Source organism: Cornus florida, unplaced genomic scaffold (genome assembly GCF_030987335.1).
Source record: "Cornus florida cultivar Cherokee Brave unplaced genomic scaffold, ASM3098733v1 CherokeeBrave_3.0.0_Hap2_Chr04, whole genome shotgun sequence".
Lineage (NCBI taxonomy): Eukaryota > Viridiplantae > Streptophyta > Magnoliopsida > Cornales > Cornaceae > Cornus > Cornus florida.
Window position 1 is genome coordinate 18,689,581 of NW_026775574.1, and position 26,591 is coordinate 18,716,171.

Consider the following 26,591-nt stretch of genomic DNA (forward strand, 5'->3'; position numbering starts at 1 on the left):
TCCAAAGTTACAGATCTGTGGCTATTTATATTCATCGCACAGTTCGATCGATCGAACTTGTACCTCAGATCAATCTTGAGAGATCGATTGAACTCATGTCTCCGATCGATCGAAGTTATGATCGATCTTACTTCTTTTTCTAATCGATCGAACTTCACAAATCTCATACACACACTTCATTCATCATATCTTATGCTCATGCTATCTTATATTTACCCAATGCCTGTGATATTCCACATTGGATGCATTTCATACTTACATGACTTCGCATGCTTCATATCTTATCACTTGCATATATTCATGTCATATTTGTTTTGTCTATTTTACTTGACATACATGTTTCTATATTGTGCTTAAAATTTCTTACTCTGGTACTAACTCCCATTGAAAGTTTTTTTCTTTTCTTTTTGCAGGCTATGGTTAAGAGAAAGACCATTGCCAACAGGCAACACGGGCCCCACCGACATATCAGACCAAGGACAGAGGAGGCACAGGAGGAGCCAGCACAAGCTACCCCACCTCAGTCACCATCTCATGAGGCTGAGGATGACCATATACCATCCACCTCTACGGCTCATCCTGCATTTACTCCATCACCATCTCCACCGCATACTGGAGCTGAGCATTCACCTCAACCAGCTCATCTGGAGCGTGAAAGGCCCACGCCTAGATATGCGCATGTGACGGTCGACCATGACTCAGTATTCGACACGGCCTTTTTCTCTAGATCGGTGCTGACCTGATCTGTTTACCATGACATCATTCAGAGGGGCCTGGCCGCTATTCTTGCCCCCGTCATAGAGCCGGTCTACCCGCGGCTAGTACGATTGTTCTACCAGAACCTCCGACCATCCCCGTGCACCACAGCAGAGTTGGTCACTTTTGTAGATGGCCATCAGATCACCATCACAGTGGACTCGCTAGCCTGCTCTTACCACTGCCCACACCGCTGTCCTCCAGAGCTTCAGGAGACATATCCGAGGCTATACAGGCCTTCTTACGGCAACATGGCGGTCTTTCTTACAGGTCACCATGCCAGTGGTGAGACCTTCGCCACTCAGACATTCCTTCCAGATGACCTTTGGTTCACCGATTCTGTGTTTTTTTCGGAACATTTACATGGCCGGGCACAAGATTCAGCGGAGGGGGGATTATCTGACAGCCCTCTACGCCTTCTACACCAGGCACTGGGTGTTCATTCCCGCGCTCATCTAGAGTGTGATGAGGAAGCTTTATGACGAGTACATCAGCAAAGAGACACCCGGACGGGCTAAGTCTCTTCCATTCAGCCACCTCATCACCCAGATTTTGATAGATCAGCACTACCTTATTCACCCTTGGGAGCACCCCGAGAGAGGTTCATGTCACTTTCTGAAGAAGGATTGGACCAAGAGCTACAATGCCATTATTTCTAGACTACAGGACCACGCGGTAGTGGCTGCAGAGGAGTTAGAGGAGGAGAAGGCCCAGGTAGAGGCATAGGCAGCAGCAGATCCCGCAGCGGACGACGCACTAGTCGATCCAACTACCGAGCATATAGATATTGACTTAGAGCGCCCTGCAGAGCAGTACTCTCTAGCCAGGTCGCCCATTCACGAGCAGGAGCAGACTTAGGAGTTTTCTTCTGATTCATCTATGCCTGAGGCTCCAGATTTAACCCCCAGCTTTGGAGTATGTCTGCAGACACTTGAGGATGCTGTTGTTGCTATACGAGCTGATCTCACAGCCCACAGAGCTGATTTTGCTGCCTTCTGTATGGATGTCGAGACCATGTTCCGAGATCTATCCAGAGATATCCGCGGAGCTCGACCTGCTCGTCCTACCTCATCCTCATGAGTTCCCAGTTCCTTCTATCTCATGATCCCTCTCTCCTATTGATACTTTATTTTTGTCACTGTACAGTACTATTATTTTTACAGTCGGTCTGTCGACTTTGATATTTTGTTGTACCTGCACTTTATCTATTTGATATATCTGTTTTTGCTATTGATGTCATATGATTGTATTCTTATATCTATATGTTTGACTCCATCAGGTGCATCACAGTGACTTCAGTGAGAGAGTGCTGCCCAATTTTCAGGACCACCCTTATACCTCTCTCATTTCTTTATCTGTTTATCTCATTCACACTTGCATGTCCACTGTGCACTAATTATCCCATTTTGTTATCTGATGAGTTTATCCAAGTGCCAATTTTCAGGACCGGGGGACATGCCACCCACTTCAGATACTTCAGTACCGATCATTCTATGCCTTAGTTGCACTGGTATACTCTTTCCTTTATTCTCTTTGCACATTAAGGACATTGTGCCATTTAAGTTTGGGGGAATGGTGCTTTACAGTGTTAGTTTTAAATTCAAAATTTTGAGCATGACTTGTGTATTTGAGGGATATTTCTATGATTGATCCATATCTAGTTATGATTTTGATATTTTAAGGACTATATTGCTTAAAATTTAAAAATTACTTGACTTGAGAGCCCAATACTCCTTGTATGCTTGTGGAAGCCATTTAGGAGTAAATTTTTTGACAGATTGATATCATGTTGGCACTTGTGGTCCACATCATCTTGATTTTGTGATTGTTTTGAGATTCACTCTAGTATTCTACACTAGCACAGACGCACACTAACATTCAATTGTGGGGTACATGCTTTGTTGATTATTGAATTGGTTATATCCCAATTGGACTAGTAGCGCATTGAAAGCTTTCATTCTTGATAAAGGTGGATAACAACCCCTTTTCACGAAGTAGCCAGAATTCTAGCCTCATCAAGCACTGAACTTCTCGCGCCGAAAGGTGGAGAGCCCAAACTCTAGGTTAATAGTTGACCTTGCTTAAAAAAAAAGAAAAAAAAAAAAAAGAAAAAAAAAAAATGTTGCAAAGCAATAAAAAGTGAGGACTTCTCCCAAAAGGTGAGAAGTAGGAAATGATTAGATGGAGGTTGTCTTGATTTGTATCCTAGTTGATTTGAGCTTGTAAGTCCATAGGGGTATTTGAATGCCTAATACCCTAAAGCCATCTGGTTTGGGAGTCATTGACCTAACGCTTGACCTCATGAATCGCTAGAAAGCTTAATAGATCAACACATTGCACTATGCTTCCATCTTTGATCCTCAATAAATAAATAAAAAATGAATAAAAAATCGAGTGAAAATAATAAGCGCACCTAGAATAATAAAGCTTTAATAAAAGGTCCACTTTTTGTCTTGATGATCGGTACTAGATTTGTGTGCTAGTTTGAGGGTAAGGATGTGATGATTTCTTTAGTTGGCTAAGATAGCAACACATTTGATGCCGGTCCACTTAAAAAGAATTCTAGAGTTGTTTTGATTTGCATGATCATTCTCTTAACGTGTGGAGGACCATACTTGCTTGCTTGATGTTGAGATTTTGGGAGATTGCTTGGAAATGTTTAAAAAATTGCATACTTGAGGTAGTTTTCTCCCAATGCTTGTTTGCAATATTGGTACCTCTTTTGAAAGAATGAGCTTAATGTTTATGGGTACCATTTCTGGAAACCCTCACGAGACTTCACTCGTCCACTAGGGGTAACCTAGGGGTTTAAAAGGCTTGTTGCATATGTTAAGTGCAATCGTATTCCCTACGAAAATGGCGTTATCTATTTATTGTTTTCTAGTTCATAGTTGTATAGTTGTTCATTTCATTCCTTTACTTTCTAGATCATTGCTAGGGACTAGCAATATTTAAGTTTGGGGGTGTGAAGAGCGCTGAAAAGTGCGTATTTAAACCCCTTAAGCTTAGGCATTCTAGTACCTTTATCTATCTTACTTTACCGTTTTAGATTGATTTCGTATTATTTCCATTTTCAGGCACTTATCCCGAAAATAAGCTAACTCAGCCAAATAAGAGCTTAATTGAAGCAATTCTGGGATTAAACAAAGAAAGAAGAAAGCAAATGAAGCCAAAGGTGGGAAGCAGCAAAGTTCGATCGATCCAACTTCAAGGTTCAGTCGATCGAACAATGATCGATCTCAGTACTTCAAGATAGATCCAAGCCTTGGCCCAAAAGCATAAAGTCCAAAAGTTCGAACCATCCAATACCACCCTTTGATCGATCGAACACTTTTTTCCTTATACAAATGATTGATACTATCCACAGCTGTACCACCCACTAACCACTTTTGTCCTTTTCCCAAAAATATCTCCAAAAATATCTCAGATTTTGTCTTTTCCCAAAAAGCACAACCAGTTGGATCGATCCAGCCTAAATTCGATGGATCTCAGCCAGTTCAATCGATCTGAGTCCAAGGTTCGATCGATCGAACTTCCTCCAGTACAAAAAAGTTAAATTTCCATCTCATTGAAAGTTCTCCTTTATCCAATCATTAGGGAATATTGTGTGCACGAGCCTAGCTCATTTTGAGTGTCATTTGACCTACCTTTATAAGGATAAGGATTGATTTTTACAAAGGGGAGCCAATATCATTTTCATATCATCTCTTGGAAAGAAAGCTTAGAGGAGGAGGAGGCTAGAGACACATCGACAAGGAGCAGATTTCAACCATAGAGTTAACCCTTGAGGGTTGGAGCAACATCACCATGAGTGGCTAGACATCCTCTTGGGGCTAGAGTTAGCCCCAAGCATGCTTTTTATATCTTAATCTTGTATATTATTGAGGATTAGTGTTGTAATTAATGTTTTGACACTTTGATATATATAGATCTTGTTTATTCAATGATTTATGTGGTTTAATGCTTCCAATTGATCATTTCATTATATCCATATGTCTATGTATGCTAGAATAGATGTTCGTGTGCTTGTCTCTAGATTTTGTGTTATTGATGCATGTCTATGTGCATTGATGCTATAGATTTGGAGATTATCAAGACATAGTGCTTTAAAGAATGCTCTTGTGATTTTCTTGATGGTTCATACTTATTCCTTGATGGATTGCGCCTCTCCCCTAGTTTATTTTCATGCTAGTAGTGTAGATGTAGTGTAGTTGTAGTGTAGTGTAGTGTTAAATGGGAGGACAATCTATGCTTGTTATTTGATGATCCAAGCTTTTGAATACAAGAAGCATATGTCTCTGACCTTGTGTTGAATTTGGATTGTGAGCTTAATGAAAGGATTAATGACTTGTTTTGATCTATTGTGCCTTTCACATGTTATTTAGACATTATATGCTTCATTGCTTAGATATATTGTGCCTTTCACATGATGTTTAGACAATACATGGTTAACTTGTCATCCTTGCTTGTTGAATCAACCAAACACACACACACACCAATATTGCAACACACTATTTGCCCTCATTAGTCACTTGTCAACGGTATAGAAATGCATTGCTTGGTGGTGATCTCTAAACCCCAAGATCTCTCTCTCTCTTACTTACTCTTAATTGCATTCTTTGTTATCACTTAGTTTAATTTAGTTGTTATCTAATCAACCAACTAACCAATTGTTTGATCACTCGACCTACTAGCCCTGATAACGATTCCACGACCTTGTTCGATCCTCACAATCCCTTGGGACAATCCCTACTCACTCTTGCTACTTTAGTAGTAGTGTTGGTAGTGGTTTTTATAAATTTAAACTTGACCCAAAAGGCTTTTCTTGAATCACACATTCACTACATCAATTTTGGGGTACATCAAGCAACCTTAGTCGTCAGTTTGTAAAACATTTGGTCTTTGCATGCTCATCTCCTACAAGTAGCTTTATGTTACTGACCCACGTAGTGGGGACCTTTTTTAGGTACAGAAATCAAGATTTGAGGATCCACATTAAGCTTGGATAATTTGTAGATTTGAAGTTCATGATTCATGCAAATGCTAGCATGAAATGTTATTTGTAGATTTATATGTCAAAACTTGTATATTTGGTTCTAAACATGTAATGTGTAAATAAGTACACCTTTTGTAATGTATTTGACATGTATGAGATGAGGTCATAGGCCAATGGCATTTATATCGTATTTTAAGCACTTTTACTTTCAAGATTTATTATGGAAAAATAGAAAAATGACACGCATTAGCATCACTACATTTGCATTGGTGGTAGGAAGTGGACTTTTGTACTTCCATTGGGTCTCTCCAATTATGTATGAAGTATGGCCAATGGTCAAACGGTCATTTGATATCATTTTCTAATTTCTAGTTTCAAATTTTCATTTTAAAGTTCATTTTAGGCATTTTTAGGTTCGGATAGGTCGTATTTTGCATCGGCCATTTTTGGGAGTCGCGGACCATTCCCACGAACTTAAAATCACTTATTACGTTTGCGTGCATAATCGTTTTAGCACACAACATCATTTAGGGACAAATGAACACTTGGTGCAAAGTTGCATTTTATCCATTTTTTACCTAAACTAATCCAGGGGCGTTCTGGGCATTTCACAGTACGTTTTAAATTTTTCTTTCGACATTTTCGAGTAGAAAACTTGATTTTAGGGGGGGTTCTTCTTTATGTTTTTCCAAAAAAAGTTCATCTTGAGGCCCTTTTTTACTCTCAGTTACAGCAAAGTGTTGTTGTCAGCACTGTTGCTGTCATGGCATCAGCCGTGGAAACAACGTGCGCCCGCATGAGGGGCTGCTTTGTTGCCCCTTTGCCGCGTCGACGTCCAATATTTATATGATTGTTTCTCCTTCATCCGAACTTTGTTTTTAGCGATTTTTTAGCCTAACTTGATTAATTTTTTTTCGTCTATCCAACGGTGTACTCGGTTACACTTGGATATTTCTAAAAAATTACCAATTTGCCCTTAGGGGTTAAATTGTTCATTTTTCGTTGTTAGGCCATAACTTCTCCTCCCGGATTCCAAATCAAGCGATTTTTGAGTCTAACTTGATTAGTTTTTCATTGTCTATCCATTGGTGTACTCGACAACACCCAAATATTTTCAAAAATTACCATTTTTCCCTTTGGGCTAAACTTTTCCGTTTTCCTTTTTAATTCGCTTCCGTTTTCCTTTCTTTCGAGTTCCGTGATTTCATGGGAAGTCAAGCTTGTGTCTTAGGGATGATGTACATTTCTAGAGATGTTGTTTCCATATAAAAAGACTATTTTGCCCTTGGGGGCTTGTTTGGTCTTTTTCTGATCTTTCGCTTCTGGATTTGTTCTCGTTGAGATCCGTGGCCTCATGGAAGGTCACTTTGGCGTCTTAGAGATGCATTCCATCTCTAGAGACTTGTTTTCTGCTTTTTGCTTCCGCATTCGGATCTATTATCGGGTCAAACTTCAGTTCATCACAGGACGCACTGGTTTGAAAAACCAGGGCCGTCACATGAATTATGTGATTTAATTGTGTGTGTAATTGCTTGTTTAATTATATGTAATTAATTGTTAGGTTTAAATGTTTTATTTATTTTATTTAAAGGAACGGATTTGGATAGTAGTAATGGACCAACCAAATGGGTCTCATGTATTACTTGAATAGAAAGCTTAGATCGGTAAGGATTATGACCCATGAGTGCATTTATATATATATATATATATATATATATATATATATATATATTATGATGTGTGTATATATATATTATTTATATTATTATTATTATTATTATTTGTAGTAAATCTTTGGTTAGGATTTGGGTGTTAGTATATATAGATGTTGTAGTCAGAAGATGAGGGTTTTTACATATATGTGGGTTGCAAAAGAGGCATAGATCTAAAGAGTAAAAGAGAGAGAGAGAGAAGAGGAAGAATAAGAAGAAGGTGACCAGAATAGCTTAGAGGTTGCCGGATTTAGAGAAAAAGATCGGAGAATACATATAGTTGATTTTTAATTCGAAAATCATAAGGCAAGTTCTTATTCTATCTCTTCCCCTTTGAATCTATGATCTCTCCATCACATACTAGGTTTTAGGGATTAAATCAAAGAATTTAAATTGACAAATTAATTTCTATGAATGAATTAAACTAAAGGATTTCATGTTTTTCTTTGTTTATTTTTTAACTTGATGTATTCTTTGATTTGATGCGTAAATCTTGCTTTTAAAAATCATTTAAAACAATTTCGAATTTTTGAATAATAAAAATAAAATTAAGCAATTTTTTTATCAAATAATGAAAAAGTCTCGAGGGATGAGAATCCACCACTACGGATCCATATAAATAAAATTTCTATTTTCATTATATAAATTTTCATCCGAAAAACAAATTACTTCACCAGTCTACTTACAACTTAGAAAGATGAAAGAAAATTACAGCGTTAAATAACACTTGCTTATATATGAGAGAATATATATTTTTAATTAATTATCTGATATATTTTCAGTAAACAGAAGTATGCATTCTCCGAATTACCATTAATTGAGAAACACGAAGAATTCTCCGTCTAATTTTTATTTATTTTTTTATTTTTTATTTTTTTATTTTTTTTTAATCAATCTAAGAACACAGAATAGAATAATAAAAATAATATTCTTAAGAGAAAAAGTTACACAAGAAATAAAAGATAAAACTATTTATATTTAAGCCATGGTGACTTCATTTTTCCCTCAAGATGAGGTGTTTATGCTAGCATACTAATAAGAAAATAAAACAGAGAAACAAAAACGTTTTTCATTGAATAAAAGAAAGAATTACAAGAAAGATGTGAAACAATAAAACTCTAAATCTATTCTCTCTTTCACTAACTCTACATCCCCCCTCTTTACATCTTTCTGCCCTATTTATAGAGTTTATAATGGAACGATTGATAGGGAAAAATTCTAATTGCAGGAGTAAAAAGAAAATAAAATATATAAAATCTTCTTAAAATCTTGCTATCTTTCGATTTTACTTGATATTTGCTGATTTGATGGAACACCAATTTTGAATTTGCATGTCGTGTAAAAAAATAAATAAATAAAGCAATTGTGCTTTACTCAGGTCTTAAACTTGAGGCCTCTTTCAAAGTTTGTTAAGCACTCGATCGTCTCTCCTACAAGGCTTATGGTGTTCAAAATTTGCCTCTTTTCTTCTTATTCTGAAATTAGCCCCTATAAAACATAAAAAATAGGGATAAAACATTTATATAATATAGAATGTTAATTAATTAATCATTTATTATTGAGTATAAAATAACAAGTTTTGTGCACTTATCACAAACATGGCAACGACATACAAGCAATTATATTAAATAAACAATTAAAACTTTAACTAAATAATCAAACCAACATACCAATTAAATTAAATTAATAATTCAATAATTACACAATTAACAATTAAATGAAATAATATGCAATTAAAATAATAAAATAAAATCTTAGAAAATTAGGGGTAGTATATTCTTCCTCCTAACAAAGGAATTTCGATCCATCCTCGAAACTCATAAAAACTGTGATTTACTTTTAAAAATTCATTTTATATTCTCAATTAAGTAGGATTGCAAACGAGCCAAGCTGAGCCGAGTATTGGGTTGCTCGGGCTCGGCTCGTCACAACAAATATTGGATGATCGAGCTCAGCTCAAGCTTGATTAAATTTTCGCTACCCCATGATCGAGGTCGGCTCATCCAATACTCGAACGAGCTCGGATGCTCATTTATATATATATATAGGAATCTTTTCAAGGAAATGAATAGTGCACTTGAAGTAAATTAATTAATCAAATTAATTAATTATTACTAGATTTCAGAACATCTCCGATTACTTTCAATTTCACATATGTTAAAGAGTGTATTAAAGCCTAATATAATATGCTAACACATATTAATTTCAAGCTAGATAAGGCCACATGAATTAAATATTTACTCAAGAAAAATATTAAATAAAATCTTCATTACTTATCCAAAAGTTCTCAATTTAATATATGTCAATGACTATATCAAGGGGTAATATAATTCCATGCAATTTACAAATTTCATAACAAAACCATTCACGAAAACGTTTGAACTAAAAATTACCAAGCCCCTTGAATTTATAGATTCCAAACAAATTAAGAGATGCACTGAATTGACAAAGAGTAGAACTTTTCAATTGGACTTTTATTAAACATCTTTACTACAACTAGAGTGATCCCAAACTATCACCCCCATTTCGATTAGTAGGGATTCAACTCTGAATACCCGTCTAATGTTTACCAACCATAATTATATATATAAAATCCATCCTATCCAACTATAATCAATCTACTAGAAATCATTCAACTTGTTCAGTTGATCTGACTTAAATATAGGTAGGACTTAACATTCTTTTGGTTAATCCATCCCTTTTATATAAAAATAGGAAGGACTTAACTGATAAGTTAATCCGTCCCTAAAATGCCACCGTCCCATACCGGTGCATTAAACCACACAATCCAATATATGATGCAACAGATAAAGCATTACATCAAATAATCCATATAACATCCATATTAATTGCTAAGTTATTTTTAAGTAATTAAATCCACCATTCCATCCAATAATTGATGAAATAATAAAGCAATACATTATTTAATCCAGAGACAAGTATAATCAAAATCAGATAATTAACTGAGAATATTATACTGTAATTACATGATTTAAAATCATACAATATCCATTTGAATTGCTAAAACAATATTAAGCAATTAAATCATCCACTAACAATATGCAAATTTACTTAAAATGTCATATTGTTTAACTTATAGCATATGTATGTAAATTATGATTCCTAGGATATTACCATGTCAATATTAAACATTTAGAAAATCCTGAATATCCAAATCAACCCCAGAACTTCAGAATACCAAAACAGAACCAAAAACTCGTTAAAATTCCAATTAGTAGCAAGGGAGCCGCCTCCATTGGAGATGGAGTCACCTCTACTCCAATGGAGCCACCTCCATTAAAGATGGAGTTGGCTCCATTCGAATGGAGCAGCCTCCATTCTGAGTGGAGCTGCCTCCACTCCTGCTATTCTCCATCTTTCTCGTCTCCGGCGAGTTCCAAACACTCTATACTCCTCCGGTAAGGTTCCTTAACGTCTATTCTAGGTCCCAAACGATCCTAATAATTTATAAAGTCCATATGCATTATAAACACGAATTAAAACAAAGTTTCATGCAATTAATTTCAAAATTAATCACGAACACATATAAACACACATATATTGTTTTATTTCAAATTAAGCATGCATATTAAATCGATTTAATATCTAATTAACCTAGGCATGTATAGAAACACGAAATCTAAGGGAAAGAGTAAGAGCAAAACTTGCCTCTAGGTTTCGGATTGAAACCTTAACCTCTTCTTCCTAACTTTTTCGGCGATCCTTAGCTGCCGTCAAAGCCTCATATTGTTCTGGTTCTAACCCCTGAACAGCTTTCAATCTTCCTCATTGGTCTGGCCTTAAGTCCTTGGCGAAAACCCTAGTTTCTTCTTTCTCAAAAACTCTCTGTTTTCTCTCAAACCTACTCTGCCTCCAATAATACGTGAATAGGATTCTAAACCCTTGGCAGACATATATCTTATGTTTATATAAGCTAAATTCCAACCCTAATCCTATATAAACACCAATTCTTATAACAAAAGGAAAATAAAAGAAAAAGAGAAAATAATAAAATATTACACATATATAGGCATAGTCAGACACTAACGTGATTTCTAAATACATATATATAATATATATAATTATCTTAATATTATTATTAAAAATAAATAAATAATAATAGTGATAATAACTATCCCTATATATATATATATATACTCATATATATATATATATATATATATATATATATGCACCATCCATGGGTAAATATTCGTACCCATTAATAATCCTATCCAAGTAGTCCATGTGACCCATTTACTTGGTCCATTACTACTATCCAAATTCATTCCTTTTACAAATATAAAATAACATTTAAATTAATAAATAACTACTAATCATCAAACAACACTTAAACAAATAAATACAACTAAATAAACACATCAATAAAGTAAGCACACCAGATAACAACTTAATTCAAATAATCCTTTTAAGCACACACAATTTTAATTAAACAACTAAGTCAATTAAACATATAACAAATAACTGAATAATCAATTAATCAAATAAAAATGCAATTAAAACAATTAAATAAATACTGAGACTATCCTTTTAAAATTAGGGATATTACAGTAAGACATAAACTTTTGGTCTTAACCATATTTTTGGGGCTGTAATTATAATATTTGGATTAAATGGTATGTGGTTGTTCCACCATGAGATGAATTATGTTGAGGCATAATGAATGGATGAAAGAAATGTTGAAATGTATTATTTACATTGTGTATTAGGACATGTTAGATAAGTTTTGAAGGTCTAAGAAAGGCCATTGCATTTTTATGTATTTAAGTAGGTTATTGTAGGGCTCTTTTTAGCAGAGGTTATGCCGAATTTTTTTTTTTTTTTTTTTTAATTGGTATTATTTTAGAGTCGTTACAAATTAGGTATCAGAACGATGGTTCGAAAATCCTTAGGACGACGGGTAGAGGCCATTCTTTTTGGCCTTCATTTCTCTCTCTATCTCCTCCGCAGTATCCCTCTCTTTCCCTTCTCTTTTTCTTTTTGCTTTTTGACAATTTTCAAACTACAAGTTTGCGGCAAATCGGAGAGCATGGCGAGATCTACACATAGATACCAGTAATTTACACTTTTGGCCACCTTGGGGATTTCGAAAAATTGGAACCATTTTTGGGATTTTCTCCTTCTTTGAGGTAAGGGTGTTTAATTCATAATTTTTTTGATTTTAGTGAATTATTCTTGTATAAATTGTTATCTAGCATGCCTATGTTGTATAAATTCTTGCAAAACTGTTTAAATGTTGTATATGGAATGTTTAATTTTGCGTAAATAGATGTGTGGTGATTCAGCATGCTTATATGGACTAGAATTCATGTTTTATTTGTTTGTCATGCTAGATTATTATTAAATGAAAGCATCTTGTATTTTTTGTGGAAAATTCTTGTAAAGCTTGCTAGTGGTTTAAGTTGAATTAGTTGTGAAAACATCCATGCACTTCATTGGGAGGAAATGGGAATGGTGTTTTGAAAAATAAAAAAATAAAAAAAGGGTTTTGGGAAAGATTTTTGATAAGGGGTTTTGAGAAAACCCTGACGCCAAGGAGGTACTGAGGGTCCATGATATTAATATAACTTAGAGGGAATTAAGGAAATTACCCTAGTGTGGTTGAGCTTTCTGGGCCCAAATGACGCCGCGGGGTTACCAAGGGTCAGGGATAGTATTTAATCATTCTCTAGTGTCGTCGGGGAGTCACCTTGGGACGGGTTATGTTAATGGTTTGAAAAGTGGAGAATGGAAGTGATTTTGAAAACGGGGAGCGACATAGCACAACATATTATTCCATAGCATCACATTGCCCATTTTGGTCTTGTAATTTGTTGTATTTTCTCCCGGCATAGCATGATCCCGTTCCCTATATTTCTATTCATTATTTGGATTCATGGGGTCATAAGAGGTGTGTCTTAGGTACCACTTGCTAAGTAATTTGCTTACCCCTTATATTTAACATTTTCATGTCACAGAAAAGAAGTGGCGGATTGTGACGGCCCAAGTTTTGCAACCCGGTGCGTCAGTGAGACCCAAAAGTTGACTCGGTAACCGGTCCGAGATGCTGAAGCAAAAGATAAAAACAAGGTTTATAGAGATTTCAATCATCCGTAAGACACCCAAGTGACTTTCCATGAAGTCATGAAACTCAAAGAGAATGAAAATGAAAGCGAAGGTCAAAATGGGCAAAATCCATTAACCAAGGGGTAAAATGATCAATTCACAAATAAAAGGAGACACTTAACTCTAAACAAGTCAAACAAGGTGAATGAAACCTAATCTAATCATTTCACAACATTCCAAGAGGTTCTAAAAACTTTAGCCAAGAATTCCACAAAAATGCCCTTTCCCAGTTTAAGCGAAAACTAATACTACCTCACTAAAATATGAATAACTCCTACTGTGATTTGAATCTGAGAATGGTATTAGTATCATTGGAAATTTGACTCAAGATTCTTGAGTTTAGGCTCAATAATCACCCCATTTGGACTAGAAATGAAGGAGTTATGACCTTTTGAAGTTGGAACATCAGTGCTGAAGCATAACAGAGAGGGTGTGTATGCAAGCTATTTCGGTTGACCGAAATGGAGTTTCGGACGACTGAACTGGACAAAAATTTTGCTGAAAATATATTTTTGAGGGAAAGTCATTTCAGTAGACCGAAATAAGCCATCGGTCGACCGAAATGGACCCAAACAATGAAAATGGCTACTGGAATGGGTGATTTACTGTGCATTGAAGTTTCCAAAAGTCATTGGTCGATCGAAATGGTGTTTTGGTCGACTGAAACATCTCGAAAAGCTGCTAAAGGACCTGTTATAAGCCAATTGTGTTAAGGTTCAACCCATGCTTCAAATCCCCTCATGAATTTGTTTAAAAATGAAAGTTTAAAACTGATTTTCAATGAGATTTAAGCATGTGAACAAGTCAACACCTTAATATGAATAATTGAATGTATTACAATAACTCATGGCCTTATACATGCTAGAAATTTTTATGCCAAACCTCCAAAGTTGGTTAAAATACATTTTTGAGGCAAAAGTTGATACCAAAAGAGTACAAGTACAAAAGTAAATATGCTTGGCCCTTAGTCTCATTACATACATGCTTATAATGTCAAAAGTAAATATTTAAGTATCATTACACATTAAGGAAGTTACATAAGCTTCTAAAATACCATACACCCATGGTATACAAAATATGACATCAAAAGTAAGGCATGCTAAACACTTGCATGTCAATATACAAAAATGCTTCAAATTGCTCATAAGCCTCTAATGATGAAGCATATGCGTATACCCAAAAGTTTCAATATCATTACAAGATCAATATAGACGAATACAAGGGATCATTTTAGTTAACGTCTATGTTCAAGGTGTTCTAAGGGATCATCTTAAGCTAACTTAAATGATTCTTTAACAACACATATTAACATCAATGCATTTAACAACATCAATTCGCCAATAACAAAGATTACAAGTTACAATTAAACATTGGTTGTCAACTTGAAATTGAATGTGAAATCAGTTAATGGAAGACTTGGACATCACGTCTCGGACTAAACCAAGATCAAAATGGTTATTCCGTGCATTAACCCGTTGAGAAGACCACCCTAGTGCGCACTATCTCGAATGGGGAGAACTCATACCGTCCGCACTAAAGCCAAACTTTAGCCATATCACTTGTAACAATGTCCCAAGAGAATCCAAAATCATAATCAAGTTCAAAACTCATACATTATAATTAAGGCATATAAATCACCTCTCATGCATAAGTATTTTGAAACCACACAAACCATGTCTTAGGGTTCCAAGTCTAAAATGGCATACCAAATGACAAGTCCTCATCATGATATTATGCACAATACAATACCACCAACTTATTAATTTAAATCATACCTCAAGAATAAGCTTTGTACATTAATTCTTAACATTTTAGCAATAAGCTTTTAAAATAATCACAATTTGTCATCAACAAGATTATAGAATTATCATTACCATAAATATTGCAATTCAAGTCAATATGACTTGCATATAACATTAATAATTCTACAAGAATTCTATATCACTACCACATGTGAAAATACTAGAATTTAGCATACTACTAAATTATATAATCTTTCTACACATGGTATATACATATCATACATGCTTAAATCAATAAACCCTAAGTCAAGAAATGAGGGTTTCTTATAATATGCAAGACTATCATATTAAAAGCATATACACAATATATATTAAACCCCAAAGGATTATAAAACACTTAAAGCATAAACATATTACCACCCTTACCTCAATAGAGAATTGAATCTCTATAATCCAAGCAACCAAGCTTAAAATGGAAAACAATTCTAGGGTTTTGTAGAGGGGAGTGAGAGGAAACTTTTACTTCCCAAGATTTTAAGTCTAAGGTGAGTGGAAGGAAGCCAAAATGAAGGAACAAGCTCTTAACCAAGTTTTTCTCTAACGGTGGCTAGGTTAAGGTTCTTGAGAACAAATGAAATGAAAGAGATAAAGTGAAAAATGGTGAGTGGAGGATCTAGTATTCCTCCACTTACTATATGCTCTTACACTACCTCTCACACACATAAAATGCAAAACTAAATTGTGAGCCTACACTTGTCACAAATCCATGGTTCCTTCCTAGGTTTAATCTTATGCCTACACTTGTCAACCATCCAAGCCAACAAGTGCACATATCCTAGGCCAACAAGTGGTTGAATCTCCATCCTCCAAATGTCAATAGATTATGCTTCCAAGTCACTCCACCCCAATGCCAACACGTGACACCATGAGAGTGACACTTGTTACACTTTCCAAAAATTGCAAAAAGGTCATTTTCTAAAATATCTTCTAAATTAAATTGTAAAAAGGTCCCTAAAATAAAAAATAATTATTTTACATAATTATACTAAAGTCCTAAAAATCAAGAATGTTTCCAAGAAAATATGCATCCATACCCTTTACGAAAAATGAAAGCAACTAGCATGCTTTTCTACAAAAGTGAAAATACAAATATCATGGAAACCAAATATCATGGGTGCATGCAAAACCAAAATCAAATCCGAGCACAAAAGGTGAGGTTATGTAAGGAAAAATGATAAATGGGAAAAAGACAAAATAAGAAAAAAAAAAAAAAAAAAAAAAAAAAAAAAAAAAAAAATCACCGAAAAAGGAAAAGGAGGAAAATGACCGAGTCATTACACGGATGACGTTCCACCATAGGCCTATTATGGATTAGAAAATCATTTTCTTATTTTTGTATCTAAGTATTACTATTTTTATGTAAAACTTAGCATATTGTATTATGTGCTGAGACTTATGGACTCTTCTTATTGTAATTATATTTGTAGGTTGTAACTTTAATATAAGTTGTCTAAACGTTGTAAGACATGGACTTTTAATCTTAACCATATTTTTAGGACTGTAATGATAGTATTTGGATTAAATGGTATGTTGTTGTTCCACCATGAGATGAATTATATTAAGGCAAAATGAATGGATGAAAGAAATGTTGAAATATATTATTTGTATTATGTGTTGGGACATGTTAGATAAGCTTTGAAGGTTCAAGAGAGGCCATTTCATTTTTATGCATTTAAGCATGTTGTTGTAGGATCCTTTTTAACAGAGGTCATGCCGAATTATTTTATTTTATTTATTTATTTATTTTTTAATTGGTATCACTTTAGAGTTGTTACACAACCTCTCCTACACGTTCCAAAATCTCAAAAGGCCCAATGAATCGTGACAACTTACCACTCTTCCCGAACCTCATCAATCCCTTCGGTGGAGCGACCCGAAAAAAAAATGTAGTCTCCCACCTCGAAGGATAACGGCCATCTGTGGTCCCCCACATTAATCCAACTCAAAACGTGAGATGGATTTAACTCATACTTCCGTAGTATCGACACATAAAAAACATTATGGACTTTGTACATCTGTGGTGGCAATGCAAGTCTGTAGGCAACCTCTCATACACGTTCCAAAATCTGAAAAGGTCGAATGAATCGCGGCGACAACTTGCTACTCTTCCCGAACCTCATCAATTCCTTTCGTGGAGTGACCCAAAGAAAAACGTGGTCCCCCACCTCAAAGGTGAACGACCGTCTCCGTCTATTTGCATAACTTTTATGTCAGCTCTGTGCTATAAACAATCTCTGTCTAATCAGCTTGATCTTCTCGGTAGTCTCAAGTTTAATGTCAGGTCCTAAGGCGGTTGTCTCACCCACCTCAGTCCAACAGATAGGAGACCGATAAGGCATACCATATAACGCCTCAAATGGAGCCATCTCAATGCTCGCTTAATAGCTGTTATTGTAGGTAAACTCAACAAATGGCAGATGATCCTCCCATTTACTTTTTTCAAGCTTAATCACAAATGGCAGAGAATCCTCATTGATATCCCAAGATCTAACAAATGAGAAGTAGACAACATCAATGACATGATAGAATATCACACTTGCATTAAAACTAATATATTACAGTCCATAAGTATCTAAGTTAATTAGAACTAATATATTACAGTCCATAAGTATCTAAGTTAACTATAACTAATATATTACAGTCCATAAAGTATCTAACTTAAATTTACCTAGTATATTAAATCATTTGTCAACAACCACAATAACCAACAACAACATGAGCAACAACGTAAATAATATAGTAATAGTAAGACAACAGCAGCCACCATGGATAATGTAGTTTTGCCTATATTGTTAAGCTTGCATAACAACTACATTCTCCAACTCTTGATCCACATGACTACCCACTTGCACACTTTGGTGCATGCCATCCAACCATATAAATGCACGCACATGTGACTAAAACATCAAACACTTATATATAATTATATAATGCCCCTACGACAATAACATGTATGTATAAAAAATAAACATCAAATGGATTATATACCTCCGAGCCTTTCCCTTTCTGAACTTCCGCTTTGAGAATGAAGAAAATGAGAGAGAAATGGAGCGTTGAGCTAGCAGTCTTTTATAAGCCTTTTGAATAGAAACCCACCTGGAAAGGGGGCTAAGAACCGGTTGGTTTTAGAAACCTCCGTAAAGGAAGGATCTTTCCAATCCTGCACATCAATTAAAGAAAGAAGAAATGTCAATGTCAAGCGCAACAAGAACTTAGAAGCAAGCCTACCCCCCTATGACAATAACATGTATGTATAAAAAATAAACATCAAATGGATTATATACCTCCGAAACTGGACATCTATAGAATGAACGTTCATAATTCTCTAAAGTTCCAGCTGTATAAAGATTCATTGTACCCCTTCCACATGCACAGGGTGGCCCTTCACCCTATATCTCATACATGACTGCATATAGAAGTGCTAAAATATGTAATATATACTTGGCACTAGTTATTGTAGTTATATTAATTGTAAAACAGGGTTAAAATGAAGTAGTTATTATAGTTATCCAAAAATGTTAAACACCTAAATTGCATATCAAGGTGCTGAAGTGTATTCCATATACTATTAGCAATATGATCACGTAGTTGATTCATTACTTACAACTCAGACTGTGGCACATTAACTTGGACATCATCAACCTCATCTTCACCAGGTTGTAATAATTCGGGAGTTTGATCATCAAATATTTCATCTATCTGGACCTCCATTCTTATAAAGTTATAAAGTGTACAATAAGCTAACACAATAGCAACCTGGGCTTCAAATTTATATTGGGGCATTTGCTTCAAGATAGGGAATCTTATCGTAAGCATAATAAAACACCGTTCAATGACATTTTGCAGAGACGATTTCCTATGATTTGATACTTCCTCTCTACTTTGGGGTGGCCTAAAAGACCTATGGTACTTTTGTAAGTGGTACCGTTAACACCAGTAGGAAGTCAAGATTTTTGGTTGATTGGCATACCCGGAGTCCACCAAATAATATTTTCCTGCCATTTACAAATAAAAAAAAATTATCCCACTCTATTTAAAATAAATTAAAAAGTTGTAGCTACTATGACATTTACCTTCTGGAGGGTGTGGGAATTGCATACTCTCATCATTAGTGCACTCGTTCAGCATCTTTGAATCATTAGTAGACCTCTCACACATTGCTAGAACGTATGTGATCATCATATCAAATGAATAAATAACCATTACATTTTATGTGGTATCACCTTTCCTACCACGAAACGGTATTTGTTAATCTACAAGCATGTTTGCATAGATATGAGTTTCATCAATTACTCCCGTGCAATTCTTAGAAAAAGGGGTAGAACTTTCTTGACTTTTTTATATGCTTAAGAATCACGGTTAAATCTAGGGGGGCAATAATCATTTTTCCTAAATCACACACTTTTTGTAAGACCAAATGAAAGTGTTTGGAAATAGTTTGGATAGAGTGTTGAAATCTTGCTGCTACCACACGATTCCTTTCACTGTGAGCTAAAGTAAGTAAGAAAATGATAACTTGTTTAAATACACTTACACCTTTAGAATATTTCAACTCTAATGACTTAAGCTCACCACACAACTTAAAAAAAATAGGGGAAGACATCCTTAAGTTTTCATAACGTCTACTTGCATGCCCATTCTAGATCTCTAATTATATGCATCCCCTTTTAAAATTGAGTCCCTACAAGGCTGCTTGTGAAGACCGTGTCTTCTTTTTCCTTTTCCCAATTTTTCTTCATTTTTTATATTTATTTATTATTTATTTTATTTGTTTAATTATTTGATTTATTATTTTTTCGAGTTGCCTTAGGATTTTGTTGCACCCGAAGTAGGCTTCGGTGCTCGAAAATGATTTATATTATCTTTTACAGTCTGCGTATGTCTTAATTTCATTGTAAAACATGCTAGTTTATTTTTAATTTCTAAGGGTATGGATGCATGGTTTCTTCGAAAACATTTTCGGTTTTTGGAGTGTTTTGCATAATTATGTTTTTGAGATGTTTTTCTCCAAAGATCTTTTTACAATTTATTTTGTGAGATATTTTGGAGAGAGACCTTTTTGCAATTTCCAAAAAGTGTGACAAGTGTCACACTCTCATTGATCCACTTGTGGACTTGGAGTGGTGACACTTAGAAGCCTTGAATGATGACATATAAAGGATGATAATTCACCCACTTGTTGGCCTATGATTAGAATACTTGGTGGCTTGTGATGAAGACAAGTGTAAGGCTTAGATTAAGCCTTATAAGGAAGCTTAGAATGGTGACAAGTGTAGGCCTATGATTGAGTCTTGTATACCTATCCTAGTTTAACAAATGGGTGAATCTCCACCCTTCATGTGTCAAGACCCTTCATGTGTCAAGAGATTAAGCTTCAAGTGGTTCCACCATAATGTTAACAAGTGGCACCATGAGAGAGTGACACTTGTCACACTTCTCAAAAATTGCAAAAAGATCCTTTTTCAAAATATATTCCAAATTAAATTACAAAATGGTCCCTAAGACAAAATATAATTATTTTATTTAATTGCACTAAAACCCCAAAAGTCTAGAATATTTCCAAGAACTTATGTATCCATGCCATTTACAAGAAAAGTAACATCTAACATGCTTTTCTACAAAAGTAAAAAAATATATATAATGAAAATTAAATATCATGAATGCATGCAAAGCCGAAATCAAATCCGAGCACAAAAAGTGAGGTTATGCAAGGAAAAATGGCAAACGAGAAAAAGACGAAAAAAAAAAATTACCGAAAAAAGAAAAGAAGGAAAAATGACCCGGCCATTAATATATAGTGATTGGCAAGGGGTCGCCTAGTCTAATGAGAAGGGTGAACAATTTGCTAACTTGTACAAGCTCGAAAGCTAGTTGTTAGAGTTGTATAGGGGCTAGAATCGCGGTGCACCAGCATACGGTGCAACCGCATTGGCTGCCGTTGGATCAATACTAATAAGGGAAGAGATTTGGTATGGTGCACCCTGCATGTAAGGCACGTGCAGCGCGCGTGCAGTGCACGTACATGGGCGTTGAATCAGTCAGAGGCTCTTACAAAAATAGGAGCTTACACAAATATGAAATTCCATTCCAAAGGCAAAAGGGAAATGAAGGTAAAAATGCCTGTTTTGATTCAATTGCTTCTCCAGATGGGATTTGCGATAAACATTTATCGGTCACTTGCAGGCGTTGAAACCTTTAAATAGATCTTGGGATTTTGGATGGGTGCTTCTTGAAATAGTTCAACACTACGGTTCATTCCTCTTTTTTCTAAAGCTTGGAGCAGCTACTGGGGAAATTATCGGTTCTCTAGCCCAACAAAACCCATACACATACCTGTCGACTTAGCGCTTCCTAAACATTATACTATAGTTTATTATGAGCCCTTAACCCGTCTAATGAAATTGGGGTTCTGAATGCTAGGCTTAACTGTTCCCACCTTGTCTTGGTTTGCCCCAATTGATTCATTGTTCCGCTTTTTTAGGCCTTGCCTGCACCAACTAATAGTGGATAGCTAACAGTAGTGCTATTGAATCCTTTGCTCTTGATAGCTGACCTTCCAATCAGAAATATCAACAAACTTCAACGCTGAAAAACCACAATTATAGGTTTGTGACTGGTGATATCTCAAGCTATGAGGTGAGAAAGTCACTCTTTACTTGCAAGGTAAAAAGGAAGACCCACCCATTAGTAGAGCTGGGTCTGCGGCAACACTTTCTCCTGTAAGAATGCAAATTGGAATGCACTAATAAAAAAAAAAGAATGCAAATTGGGATGTGACCCAAAATTATTGATACACAATTCAACCAAGAATTTCCCTCCCCCTCTATCTTCCTAATCGATTTTCTTTGACTCTGGGTGAAGGACTCAACAAGCATTGATTCTGAGACGGAGCACTTTTGATCAATTTACTGGACGTAGAAAAGTGCAAAATCAAAATCAGTTTTTTTTTTTTTTTTTTTTTTTTGGGATAGTTATTAGTAACAAAAAGATAAGAACAAAAAGGGATGAAATAATATGGATCTATCCTGATAAAAAAAGAAAAACAAATCATAAAAAAATTCAAAATAGTATAAAAGAAATAAAAAATAATAATTATTATGGATGAGACTTGGATCTTTGTTTCAATCGAACAAAAAGTTTAGAAACGGAAGTACTGATCCGTTAGATTCAAAAAAATCTCTACTTACCGATCCACGCGTATGGGGTGGGAGAGCACTTCACCCATTACCCCTTTTGATAATCTCTACAACCCGGAGCACTGGGTTCTCTCCCATTCGGCATATTCAAAGAGCCAAAAGTCGAGAAAGCGATCGTAACAGAGACATAAATTGCGGAGGGAGAGAGTGATTGTGAGAGAGAAGAGATAAGGGAGAGACCCATGGGAGGGATGGGATTATGGGAGAGAGGGGGATCGAATAGATAGGGATTTTAAGATAGGGATTAGAGAAAGGAGAGACCCATTGGGGAGAAAGAGCGGCAGAGATGGGATTCAGAAAAATTAGGGTTGGTTTGTTTTGGCATATGTTGTTATGTTATAGCTGAAGCTTACGTCATGTGATAATCAGTCCTATGTGAGAATATAATAATCCCACGTCAATATATAATATCTAGAGCAAATTTCGTAAAACCCCCATTACTTTCATTTTTTGATCATAAAATCCTAATCTGTTTCTAAAAACCCCTACACATTTAAAAAGTGTTCACATTGCCCCAATATCCATATCCAACCCGTTAATTAGGCTGTGAAATGACAAATTTGACATTACCATTTAATATTAAATACAAAAATAAAAAATATTTTTATTAAATTACAAAACACCCTTAAATAGTAAGCATAGGCCCACCCGGGTCAACTCAATTCCCTCAAAAGTCGATCTCAAACTCACCAAATAAGGTAACATCGCTTCTGGTAGCACGGGGAGAGTAACTATCAAATCTTTCGCCAATGAAACTCGAAGATGGCGGTTCGGGGCTTTGTTGGGGAGACTCAGATGGGTAGATTTTATCACTATATTTCTTCCCAAGGGAACAAAACCAGCAAGACTTTATACGAATCCCAATCTCTCTCATGCTTCCCATATCTCCTAATGCATCGATCACCGAAGAGCCATAGCCCCTCGCACAATTCCTACATAACATTTGACCACAGCTTTGGCAGTAATACCTGAGGCAAGTGACTGTAAAGTTCATCTCACACTCGCAACACGCTTTGCAAATGTTGTCATCCATATAGAGTTTCTCAGACAAAGAAGACAGATCACTTGCTCCTCAATAAATCCAAGACCAAACTTTTTCAATCAAATCTATGAGTGACCTATCAGGTATTCCAATAGAAATCAATGACCCACCAAATTAAACCACCAAATTCCTTCTCCTCAACACAAAAATTTTGTGAATCTTCTTCTCCTCCTAATTATAACTAAAATAACAAAAATCTACTACTTCAAAATTCTCCGACTTGCTGGTATTCAAAAACCTGATTAAAAAAATTGAAATTACAAAACCCACAAGAAAAATGGTGGGTCTCGGATTCGAAACTCAAATGGGTGATTTTAAGCTTGGTTTCCCCCCCGGCCCCCCCCCTCCCCCTTTTCTGTTTGGTAAACAAATAAAACAGGAAATGAAATTCCTGTTCTAGAACAAACTATGGCAAAAAAAGGAAACCGATTGCTACCACTAAAATTACGCACAAAATGGATTTTATTTACACAGAATCGTATAATTATAAAACGACATAGAAAGACAATGAATCCAAACAACAACAATAAAGGAACAGTGTATTTTTTTTTTCCCCTTTTTTCCCTGATGAATCTATTACAGTAGTTAAAAAATAGCTCGAGACTCTCAAACCCTAAACCTACCATCTAATCGATCCCAGAATCATCAACATCATCTAATTTAGATCCCAAGATCGATTCGAGCATCAGAAAAACAAGATCCAGAGTTTGAAACCTAGAACAACACCAACAACCAAACCCAGTTCTGATACGATTCACTTCAAATCAAACAGTGCAAGCTCTAACAACTTTAAGGGTGTTTTTGTAATTTAATTAAAAAAAAATTTAATTTTAAATTTAATATTAAATGATAAGGTCAAATTTGTCATTTCACAGCCTAAGTAATGAGTCGGATACAGATATTGGGGCAATTTGAACACTTTTTAAAAGTATAGCGGTTTTTAGAAACAGGTTGGGGTTTTATGATCAAAAAATGAAAGTAATGGGGGTTTTACGAAATTTGCCCTAATATCTATATGAAATTTTAAATAATATATCTACAGTGTAATCAAATTACCCTTTTAGAAGAAATCCAAATTCACTCAATTTGATTTTAAATTGAACCTTCCTCAAATTACACTTCTAGAAGAAATTCAAATTCACTCAATTTGATTTTATGAAATATAACCTTACTGTAGGAGGCCATTATAACCAAAACTCTTACTCACGTTGTCATTGTTTAAAGGTTAATTTGGAGTCACTTTTAAAAAATTGTTTTAGGTAATTGTCAAATGGACAAATATTCGGTGATAAATTATAAATATTTTAAGATTGCTCAATTCTATACAGAATTAATTAATAAATATAAATATAAATAAAATTAGAATTGATTTGAATTACAAGTGTTCTAGAAAACTTAATAAAATTAGAATTGATTTGAATTACAAGTGTTCTAGAAAACTTGACACCATCGTAAACAAAATAAATAAATAAATAAATAAAAATAAAATTAGAATTGGTGGTTACAAACAAGTGGTTGAACCATTGTTATACCTTTACATAGCTTTTCAACTCAGTTGACTTTTTTTTTTACCAGTCAAAACAAGCTCAAAAGCAACCAAGAAAGCAAGAGCAATAAATGTAGACACAATTAGACTTGTAACGGGTTAGATTCGGACCGGATCATAGTCAATCTGATCCGAATCCGATAAGCAAAATAATTGATCTAGTTTGATCTGATAATTCAACGAATCCTTTCCTAATCAATCCATATCCGATATTAATGGTATCGGATGTCCGATTCGATTAATCCAATCCGATTATATATGTAATGTTACCAAAAAAAAAATTCCCATTTTCCATTTTTTTAGAATTTTTCGATTTTGCGGGGGCATTTTTGTCTTTTTTAGTTTTGCGTGCCGGACACCGCGGGGTGTGCCGAGTGTGTTCGAGAGTTGGTTGGGGCATTCTGTTGAGTTCAGGACTCTTAGAAAATGCATCAGTTACCATTGTAGCATTTTTTTTTTTTTCGGGTCAGACGGTTCCGGGTGGGACCCGTTACCGGAATTGTTGCGTACGGGGATTTTGGTTGGGTCCATTTGCATCACATCTATTTTTTATTTATTGTGTTTCATGTGGATGTGATTTAGTGTGTGTGCATATATGTGTGTGGTGGTAAATGAATAAAAGGAAAAAGAAAAAGTCAAAAAGATTTTGGTAGGACCTACCACTAATTCCATTAAGTGGTCAAGAGACTACATTTGGTCTCCATTTCTTCTCTCTCCCGTAAGCTCTCTCTTTCCCTTCTCTTTTTCTTTTTCTTTTCTTCTCAATTTTCAAATCTCAATTAATATCCAACCGTTAGGTGATTTTTCGTGCCGTTTGTGGCAAAATGGAGAGCTCGGTGAGATCTACAAGTTGATGTAAGCAATTGATCATTTGGTGCACCCTAGGAATTTTGAACCTAGGGCTTGGATTTGGGGATTTTTCATTACTTTGAGGTAGGGGTGTTTAATTCAAAACTTCTTAGATTTTTGTGAGTTATCTTGTGTAAATTGTTGCCTAGTATGCTTTAATTGTGTTGATTCCTTTAAAGTGACTAAATTGTTGTATGTGGAGCATATGATTATGTGTATTAGTTCGTATTGTGTGGGAAAGTATGCTAAAATGTTTATATTTTATGTCAATTATGTTACATGAGTTGAATTTTGTGACTTAGAAGCATGATATAAAATGTTGGTGTGTATATTGTAAATATATTTGATTTACATAGAATGAAATTTCTTGTTGGCATGGTATTTAAATGTATAAAATATTCATGCACTCATTGGGAAGGAAAGGGAAAATTGGCTTTGAAAGAACTAAAAAGGGAAAATTGGCATGCGAAAGAAAATAATAATAATAATAAATAAATAAATAAATTTGGGAAATGGTTGTGGAAATAGGGAGTGATATTGCATGACATTGCATCCCATTTCATAGC